This window comes from Herpailurus yagouaroundi, unplaced genomic scaffold (genome assembly GCF_014898765.1).
Source record: "Herpailurus yagouaroundi ecotype Mexico unplaced genomic scaffold, PumYag 164, whole genome shotgun sequence".
In the NCBI taxonomy this organism is placed as follows: Eukaryota; Metazoa; Chordata; class Mammalia; order Carnivora; family Felidae; genus Herpailurus; species Herpailurus yagouaroundi.
Genome location: NW_024412405.1, coordinates 23,181,474 through 23,189,721, shown reverse-complemented (window position 1 = coordinate 23,189,721; position 8,248 = coordinate 23,181,474). Strand labels below are relative to the sequence as shown.

The 8,248-nt window shown below is 35.8% G+C and overlaps 1 pseudogene; it reads right to left on the bottom strand.

The window, feature by feature from the left end:
• Window positions 1-4,206: 4,206 nt before the first annotated feature.
• Window positions 4,207-7,892, bottom strand: LOC121037889 (ORM1-like protein 2; annotated as a pseudogene).
• Between the last annotated feature and the right edge of the window lie 356 nt (window positions 7,893-8,248).

The window sequence follows — 8,248 nt, the reverse complement described above, 5'->3', positions numbered from 1 at the left end:
TTTGAGAGAGAGAGGGAGGGAGGAGGAGAGAGGCAGAGAGAGGATACCAAGCAGGCTCCACACGCTCATCGCAGAGCCCTGACTTGGGACTTGAACTCACAAACTGTGAGATCACGACCTGAGCCGAAATCAAGTGTTAGATGCTTAACTTAGGTGCCCCAGAAATAACTAATTACTTAAAACATACGACTTAGATATTCTCATTCTTGCTTTATCTCCTACCCCCAACTGCAACCCTGCCAATACCTGAAATATTAGATGATTTAGAAAGCATATTGAAATACACAGAAACTTTGAAAATCATCTAGTTTATTTCAAGAGTAATTAAATAATATTCTTTATCTCATATACAAAAAGATTCCTGGAAATGACAAAGGTGTAATCTCAATACCCATTACATTCACACAGTTTTGCTCTCCTTAAATAAGCATTAGCTCCAAAGAATCATTAACGTGGGAATAAAACTTGACACTGAGTTTAGGACATTATTGTAATTTCCTGTACAAACACAGGGGCTTATAGTATTGTTAATACAACTTTGCATTTACTCTGCTGGCCAGGGTACTGGCAATTTCCCTTAATTATAAAAAGTCCTTATGTTTAGAGCATAATGCACATAAGGACAAGGCAAAATGTTAGCAATTAATTCTTAAGTAGGAAGCCATGTGGGTACAATGCAGCATGAGTTATTCCACAGTATTTCAAATCCCACAAAGGGGCACTATCATCAAGAGGTTCAAAATAACTGGCTTCAAACATATAGTTAAAATTAATACAAAATGTACTGCCTTTGGAACCCAGTGTGAGCTGCATGAACCATTTTAGACAAATACTTAGCCTAATCTTACACCAACTGTAAATCATGGACTTTTCTCTTTTCAACTCTAAAAACTGTGGCTTGATTTTCTAGTGAGCAATTCTAGCATTCTTAAAATTAAAATTTTAAAGAAATGGCATGTGAGTCTAAAAAAGATTAAAAAATTGTTCAGCTTGCCAATAATTTGTCTCCCATACTAATTTCTTAATGGAGGTGGCCTGACATTTTTTAATGAAACATAAGGTTGTTCAATTTTTCCTCTCTTCAGACAATAGGTGGTCCTTCTTTATCATTGGAGCAATTTTTTTTTCAGATTAAATGTGCCAAGAGTAGAACTTAGTCTGTGCACACATTACAAATATCATTTTTCCATTAATAAAAAATATACATATAAAGCTAAAATAATATTTCTGTGAAAGTATATGAGCATAAACGTAACATAATATGTGGCGATATTATATGCAACAAAGATTTTAAAAAGAAGAAGGAAAGATGGAGAGAATAGTATACAGAAAGGAGATAGATTTTAAATGCATATCTGTTTACTTAAAAACAAATAAAAAGATAATTGAGATCAGAATGTAATCATTGTTTTCTGTATACTTTTCTAAAGTTGTTGATCTTTGGATTAGTTTCCTAGGTCTTCTGTTACAAAGTACTGCAAACTGGGTGGCTTATTACAACAGAAATTTATGCTACCACAGTTGTGGAGGCTAGAATCCAAAATCAAGGTAGAAGCAAAGGTCATATTCTCCTATTTAATGATATTATTTTTCCTGCTTCTCTCCTAGATTCTGGTGGTTACCAACAATATTTGGAATTCCTAGGTTTGTATTTTTGTTATTCCAATTTCTATTTCCATCTTTACATGGCCATCTTCTGTATGTGTTTGTGTCTGTGTGTGCATGCTTCTAAATTTCTCTCTTTTTAAAAGGTACCAGTCATACTGGATTTAGGGCATACTCTGATCCAGTATGACCTCATCTTAACTGCATAGACCCTAATTCCGAAAATCATCTTGTTCACAGGATCTAGGGGACATGAATTTTCAGGGGACAATACTGAATCCAATACAATCATAAACAAAATATTTTTAATGTCAACTCTCTTTAAAGAGATAATCTCATTCAACGGAGTATTTGGAATTATGATATTGTGACTTTTACTCATCTATTTCATTGTTCATTTGCAAATATTTATAGAACACTTACACAGTGTTAGTTGCTGTGTTTACTCCTGGTGGAAAAAAAAATGTAGATAAACAAATAAGAAAAATACACAACTTACTACTATGTTAAGTCTTAAGTTTATCATGATTGGCTCTGAAAAATAGATGTTACCAAATTGTTAAACATGAAATATTCAATGTCATTTCTACAATGGAAGTGTCCCATGTAGGGTTCTCTTTTATTCCATATGGGCCATTTAATGCTTCACTGTCAATTTCTTGGGTTTACCCAAGAAATGATTTACTCATTGTTCCTTAAAAAAGGAATGATCACAACAGTAGCAATACCACCTTAGAGGTAATAATTATCTGATGACATTATGACAGTATTTAGCAGAAAAATAAGATTAGTCAAATTTTTCCCTAAAACATAACACCCCATATAGATACCATGTGCAAACTATATATATATTTAAAATATAAATGGGGCGCCTGGGTGGCTCAGTCAGTTAAGCGACTGACTTCGGCTCAGGTCATGATCTCGCAGTCCGTGAGTTCGAGCCCCGCATCAGCTCAGAGCCTGGAGCCTGTTTCAGATTCTGTGTCTCCCTCTCTCTGACCCTCCCCCATTCATGCTCTGTCTCCCTCTGTCTCAAAAATAAATAAACGTTAAAAAATTTTTAAAAATAAAATAAAATATAAGCAATATGAAACTCTATTACCTGCTAAGTTCTCAAACTCAGATTTTGGTAATAAAATAGCTAGAGCTAATTAGGCTAATTTTCAACCAATTTCTGGCTCATCATACAATGATTTTCTAAATATGCTGTGGAAGTCACTATTCCAGGTATCTGCAATGACTATTAAACACAGACATTCTGTAGCCTGTGGCCTAAGACTACTAACTTATTGATTCAGAATCTTTGTTGATAAGTATAACAATTTGCATTTAAATTAGTTCTCTAACAGATTCTTCCATTAAAGCTTAAGAACCATTGTTATAGCTCATAAACAGCATTACTTAAAAGGAAAATAAGCTCTTCCAACATGGAATGTTATAGCATGGAAAAACTGAAATGGGGTAAAGGGGTTAGGAGAGAGCAATTGGAAGGGTGTTTGAACAAATGGTAGGAAAGAAATAGTTATAGGGTGGGTGAGAAGAATTGGCAAGGAAGGCGATCTTAAATCTTTGTTGGTGAGATAAAATGCCCAAAAGTCATAGTCAAATATTGATGAAATGTTATCTTACCTATGGGCAAAACCCAGAGACATACACATTTTTTTATTTTGGCATGAGATTTTTTACTAGCATTCAGACTAATTTAGTTTCTTGAAACCTGACCAGTTTTCCTCCTTAGAAGTGAAGTGACCTCACCTATCTATGAAGAATATAAAAGGACAAATTATGAGCTTACTCTAGTGGCTATAACCTTATTCCTCCTTTTATGGAAATTTACTTGAAACACTAAAATATTCCTCCAGAAATCTAAGGTCAAGTGAAATCAAGGTAAAAATGTCATATTTAGCTAATGTTACCCAGCCCTCCTGCAAACGTGTTTTACCAAGTTACATTTCAGTTATTATATACTGAACAGCAAAAAAGTCCCTCCATTTCTCAGACGATGGGGCAAAACAAGAGAAGCAAAAATTCCAGCTAAGTTTATAAGTGGCAAAGTGGCTCAGCTGAGGGAATTTCAGCGGAATGGACACACTCAATGGTTCTGTATAGCCTATAGGAATAATTTGTCAAGACCTTCTGATCTGGCCTCTGCTTATTTCTCTTAACTATGTCTCCCAGTTCTCTTGATAAGCACCTTATCATCTTAGTATACTGAAGTTAGCCCTGTCCATCTCCTGAGCACATGCTGCATCCGTTGCCTAGAAGGTTCTTTCTATTTGCCTGTCTCAGAGCTACACATTTTTTTCAGAAAAAAAAATCTTTATCATAAAGAAAATACAAAGCAAGACAGAGAAGGAGGAGGGTGGTGGAGTGGGGGGAAGATCTGGAAAAAAGATGTCACTAAACATGCTGCCCAAATATGGTTTCCTGCTATGGAGGAGAGTGTTTTGTCCCTTATCCCATCTGCATTTCCTGATTCAAAGAACACTGCTTCTAACAGGGCTGGGCCTAGGGAGCCCCACTTTACAACATACTGTCTTCCAGGGAGTTTGGAAAAGGTTGTATAGTTCTCAGGCTTTCAACATATAGAAGGCAGCACGGAGAAGGCAAGGATGTTACAGCATCTTATTTCAGCTTCAACCCCAGACCCATCCCTCAGTATTTGTTGATGCCAAAGGGACAGACCCTATGAAGTTGGGACAACGTAAGTAGCAGTAGGCTGAGCAATGAGGCATATTGATGAGGAAGTGAGCAGCATCAACTTGGTTTAGAAGCTGGCCAGGAGGCAGAGTACAATTGAAGAGATGCTGAAGAATTGCGGGAAAAGGTAAATTGGAATCCATAGTCCATCTCTTCCCAGTGTGCCAGTAGCAGAGCCATTCCTTCGTCAAGGGTCTCCAAGGGTGTCCCTTTCACCATATACAAGAAGACCTACATAGCCAAGTAGTGGATGATGTTGGTCAGGGTCAGGATCAGGACAACAGAAATGCTGAATAGAGCCATGTGCAGTAGTCCGACCACGATGATGTGGGCCAGCCAGATGCTTTGGTGATTCGCCACTCTAGTGTTGGGGTTTTCTTTGCTATGTGACACCCCCATATTTGCCTGCCAGTTTCAGAAGCCCAACTAACTTGAGGTTCAGCCCTCGCCTCTGCACTTGTGTCTCCTGGAAGCCTGAGCTACACATTTTTTAAATGTTTATTTATTTCTGAAAGAGAGAGAGAGTATGACTGTGGGAGGTACAGAGAGGGAGACAGGGAATCCCAAGCAGGCTCCACACTATCAGCACAGAGCCCAGTGCAGGGCTTGAACTCACAAACTGTGAGATCATGATCTGAACTGAAATCAGGAGTCAGACCTTCAACCAACTGAGCCACCTAGGTGCCCCCTGAGCTACACAGTTTTAGTGGCGTCACTCTGTTATAAACTCTAAAATTCTTAAACATTGCAGTTGAAAACTATGCATAACCTTTTACACACTCATATTTTACCTTTTCTATACCTCTGTTAAAACATTTAATTATGTGTGTTATTACCACATCTCTCTTCTCTGGTAGCCTGATTGTTTCCAATGGTAGCTTTGCTTTCTTTATTTTGACACTTGGGTCTATATCTTTGTAGCTCCTGACATTTTTGAACTTTATCGGAATCCTGTGATTCTGGAAGAGAGCTACAGTTAGAGAAAGCCCCTCACCTTTCTGTGTTCTGGAAACAGCTTACTGGGAACAACCATTCTTCACCATAAGATTTAGATAAAACTTAGTGATGCCCTTCCCTTTTGCTTCTCTATGCCAGCCCTCCAAATTCTCATCTCTTGCTCATAAAAATTAGCTGAATCTCTTGTGCTCACTGATCAATCAGAACAAAATGCCCCTCAACAAAACTTTTCTTAAGTTGCTCTCTTCCCAAAGCTTGTGAAATTTGACCCACCTTCAGCAGCACACAACTCCTCCTTGATAGCCTTTCCTGGAATAGGCTACCTAAGAGAAAAGACTCGCTTTCTCTCTACCCTATCTTGCCATTCACTACTTTTGCTTCTCCCTGGCTGTTCACTCCTCCCTATAAAATAAAAGCCCCTTTACTCTTGGTCACAATATTCTCTCTACTGCAATCATCCCTCTGAATTAAGTCTTTCCGTACATAGATGTGGATTCATTTCTTATTTGATAATGCTTAATAAATATTTTCATAGATTGATGAATTAAAGGTAAATGCATCTTTTACCACTGCCTCTTCAAATTTTCCACACTTTTTTTCTAACAAACATACTGTCATGAACCTCAAAACTAATCAATATATCCTTATGTTTAATTGACCTCCTTACCCATACCTTTAGTTTACTATGGCTGCAAGTGTATGCTATCTCTGTTCCATTTCTGTTGTACTGGTTTTGACTATGATCATCTCCTCGTTTAGACAAACCACAGTAGCTTCCAACTCACTCTCCCTTTTTGAATCTCTTCCTCTTTACATTAATTTTTGCCCCCTTAGTCATCTTTGCAAAGTAAAAATAGTTCCTTCTGTGTCATTCCTTATGGAACAAACTTAAATGGCACTCTGTAACCTATAGGAAAAAGTTCAAACTTATTGTCTTATTATAGAGAGAGATTAATTGTTAGACTGGCAGATCCCATTCTGCTCTTACTGCTGTTTGTGCTTGAACAATAATTTTATGGACTTCCTGTCCATCATAACCCCAGATCACTCTTGTATGCTTTCATGTGTTATATAATTTGTGTTATTTACCTGATGCAAGTTATTTGCTTAGGAAGTTCATGCCTAGAAAACCCCTATTCTTCTGAAAATTGAGTTCAAATTTCACTTCCTTAAATGCATGTCATTCGAATTCCAATCAAGATTAGGTACCCAATTGTCTTTTCATATTTGACTTAATGTAGTACTTTCAACATATATTGAAGTGGCCTATTTATGTAACTTTTTAGAATCAGACCTTACCAAGTCAATGTTTAATATGATTCTAGAAACACAATTATCACTCCATAAATGTTTTGTATGTTAATTATATATACACGTTTCTTTCATTTAATACGTTTTCTGATTATAAAATAAATATATATACTCTAGAGCTACTAGAAAACAGCATGGCAGGGCTCCTGAGTGGCTCAGTTGGTTAAGCATCCAACGTAGTCTCAGGTCATGATCTTGCAGTTCATGGGTTTAATCCCTGCGTCGGGCTCTTTGCTGACAGTTCAGAACCTGGAGCCCAGTTTGGATTCTGTGTCTCCCTCTCTCTCTCTGCGCCTTCTCCTGCTCACACACACACACTGTCTCTCTTTTTCTCTCTCAAAACTAAATAAACATTTAAAAGGTAATAAATAAAATACATACATAAATAAAAAGAAAATAGCATGGCAACGATTAGAAGAAAAATCAGTTTTCCCATAAATATGCATTTTTTAAATTTTTCTAATTTTGAGTAACCATTTTATTCATAACATTCTGTCTCAATCTCCATAAATAAAATGTAGTTTCATATGGTTTTATTCATAACATTCTGTCTCAATCTCCATAAATAAAATGTAGTTCATATGGTAAATATGGTATAAAATACTGCATATTTCTTTATTACATAATTTTAAAGATACAATTTTAATTGTTAAATCTTATTAAATTAGTTACTAATCTGATACCACAACACATTGATTTAAATATTTCACATCTGGTAGACATTTTCATTGTTTCTGAATTTTTACTAATATACATACAACATTATGACATCTGCATAAATTAGTAGTCAGTTACAAGTAAAAGAAGAATGGTCTGATTTTATAAATTTAGAGCATATTAAGAAGTATACCAATATATTATACATAAGAATACATAGGAGGGAGTGTCATAAATTAAAAAATATAAATGTGATATATATTATTATATTTGCTATAATATGTATGCCTCCATCAATAAACACTTGACTGACATATGACTATGTGTGTGTGCTTGCAAGTGTGTATTTTTCTACATGCAATTTTTTCCCTCTGGTGTGTATTCTGTTACCTTGAGTCACCTACTGCTTTAAGTAATAGGCTAACTTATATTCACCCTAGCTCTACCTTTTTTCATATATAAATGCAATAAGAAAATTAATCCTGGATGTAAATAATATAAAATAACAAAGGGGAAAGTATCACCTGGTCTCTTAGACTAAGCACTAAATTTTAAGGCTCTTAGTATATATAACCTTACCTCAGGCATTTCTTGCACTTGTAAAGATCAAGAAATTTGGCAATCATTATTATCTTATTGTTTGTATGTTTATTAGACCTCATGCTGCCTGGTTCTTCCTTCACAGTGATGTCTCCATTTGCTTGCTATTCTATCCCAGTCTCTGAAACTTGTAGGGCTTCAATACATATTTGCTGAATAAACTAATAAAGCCTACAAATTAATTAGGAAAAAGTGAAATTCATGCTTTCAAATTAGAGTAAAATTTAATATTGAGTTCCTCTCCACCATAGGTAAGAATATGTTCCTAATGTGTTGAAACTGTTTAATATTGAGATACTACACTATCATGTCAAGATATTCCAGTAAGTTACTACATCTTTTATTTTAAAAATTTTTAACATGAAATTTATTGTCAAATTGGTTTCCATACAACACCCAGTGCTCATCCCAACAGGTG